Genomic DNA, 2,498 nt, shown 5'->3' with positions numbered 1-2,498 from the left:
GAATTAGTGGGCTAAAGTCAGTCACACCTTGACTTTCTTCCAAATAACGCACATTTCATTCATAATATTATAAATACAGGCCTATAGTTCCTGCACATTTTTGTTTTTCTGAATTGTGTGAAATGGCTAATAAAAATAGGTAATACAAAACGATTATGTGGTCACCAAGGTGAATTGGTTTAGTCTTGACTTCTGGTCGTGAGTGACAGTGTTGGGGGGATGGGAAATCTGTTGATTGTCGAGTGCCAAATAAACACAGAGATGGACAGGAAAAGGTCAAAGCCATCAGGTGCCCAGTTTAGAAAAAAAAGAAAAGAAGAGGAGAAACGAGCAAAAGATAAAGGTATGCAACTATGTTCTCTCTGTATGATTATTACGGTATCCATGCCATGCTAATGTTAATAATGTTAATTGGTGGGTATAACTCTTAAGTTTGTTAGCCTTTTTGCTATGATGCTTGCTAAACAATAATTCAACAATAATTCGGTTTTTCTCAACAAACATGAGATCTAATTTCACCATAATATTGTGCTTTGCAACAAAACTGTTACAAGTTCAGTTATTATTTATTTCCATCAGTTGGGTTAACGTTAGGCCCTGTAATTAGCCAACGGAATTTTCAAATCTGTGTAATTATAATTTAAATCGGACTACTTTTCAAATTGTATTTCAATCTCAGACCTCAGACGTTATGTCAAAACGTTATGGGGTTTCAAATCAAAAAATGACTTTCTGTTACAGCATTGATTTCTAAATTATACATCAATATTCAAGCAGAGAGGAGCTTTTCAAAACTAAAGTTGATCAAGTCGTACCTGAGGTCAACCATGTCCCAGGAACGGCTCACTGGCCTTGCCGTCATCAGTATCAATCACTCAATAGGGGAGCAGATTTCATACGATGACATCATTGATGATTTTGCATCAAGGAAGGCCAGAAAGGTCAGGTTTTAGTTTTAGTTTGTGTTTTCTGTTCTTAGTGCAATAGAAGGGGGTCTCGCCCATGGTGTAATTCAATGTAGAACCGCCACTGCAAGGCTGCATATGGCAAGCCGTTTTACCTTAAAATAATCCCTGTGTTACTGGTCGTAATTGCATTTTTACTAGTATCAATTCAATTAGAGAGCTCTACAATTAAATTCTTACTAGTAGCAATGCCAGTTAGAGAGCTCTCTAATTCAGTTCTTAGTAACAATTATGATTAGAGAGCTCTCTAATTCAATTCTTACAAACAATTTCAATTAGAGAGCTCTACAAATTAATTTTTACTTCCATTCATTTTTAATTACAGAGCTCTACAATTGAATTCTTACTAGTAACAATTCCAATTAGAGAGCTCTCTAATTTAGTTTTTACTAGTAACAATTGAATTAGAGAGCTCTGTAATTGGAATTCTTACTTGTAAGAATGTAATTGCAGAGCTCTCTAATTAATTGTTACTAGTAAGAATTGTATTACAGAGCTTAACTATAATTCTTACTAGTAAGAATGTAGCTGTAGAGCTGTGGAATTGCATTCTTACTAGTAAAAATGTAATTGTAGAGCTCTACAATAACGATTCTTACTAGTAAGAATTGCATTGTAGAGCTCTCTTTTCAGCGCGACCTCATTATGATAATTGCGCCTCATTCGTATTCACAAAAAAAAGGGTGACTGTCTGTCCCGATAGCCTTGTGGGCAGTTCGTCGATAACACCGTTGCGCTACAGGTATCCTGAGTTTGAGTCCTGGCTCGTGGACCCTTCTGATCCTGCACCCCCTCCCCCCCAATTCACTTATACTGTCCTTTCGGAATAAAGGCAAAAATGCCAAAAATAAATCTTAAAACAAGAAAATGGGGACTCAAGCAGCTTGTTCAGTCAAGCAGCTTTTAATGATGAATAGCAGCGCTGAGGCTCTAAAGATCTATTAAGTTTGATTATATATTGATTAAAATCATTATAAAATGATTATGCTTTACAAAGAAGAAATATAGGTAGTCTATGTAGCTACTGTAAGTTATTTTTAAAGGTGAATTCACACTTGCACAGAAAACATGCATATAAATGTATTCTCAGCAATTTGCATATTTAATTATTGGTTGTAAAATACCTGTTTTTGTTAAGCTTTGCAAGGGCTTTATTCGCATTATCCACTCACACAATAATGCTGAGGCTGGGTCCTGTACTGTTAACAGACGCATTTACTGCATGATGAAGCCTATTAGAATGAAGTTAGAATGCCACTATAGTTATGAGGGCAAAAATATCCCTGTATGAATATTTGTTTTTTATATTTATAACATCAGATATAGTTAAGTAATGTCACACAAGCAAGAGTGCCGTTTTCCGAATATTAGCGCACGAGCATGATCGTGAATGTGATGTTGAATTTATACAGTTCAACAACCAAGAAATTAATACAAGTGAGTTACATTTTGGATACAATATTGTCTGTTTTTGTTTCACCAACACAAATAGTCCCAAACAAAGCCGGAAAAGAACTGTTGCGCGTCTCCGAG

This window comes from Sinocyclocheilus anshuiensis, unplaced genomic scaffold, assembly GCF_001515605.1.
Source record: "Sinocyclocheilus anshuiensis isolate Anshui unplaced genomic scaffold, SAMN03320099.WGS_v1.1 scaffold537, whole genome shotgun sequence".
Classification (NCBI taxonomy): Eukaryota; Metazoa; Chordata; class Actinopteri; order Cypriniformes; family Cyprinidae; genus Sinocyclocheilus; species Sinocyclocheilus anshuiensis.
Note: the sequence above shows the minus strand (reverse complement) of the source record.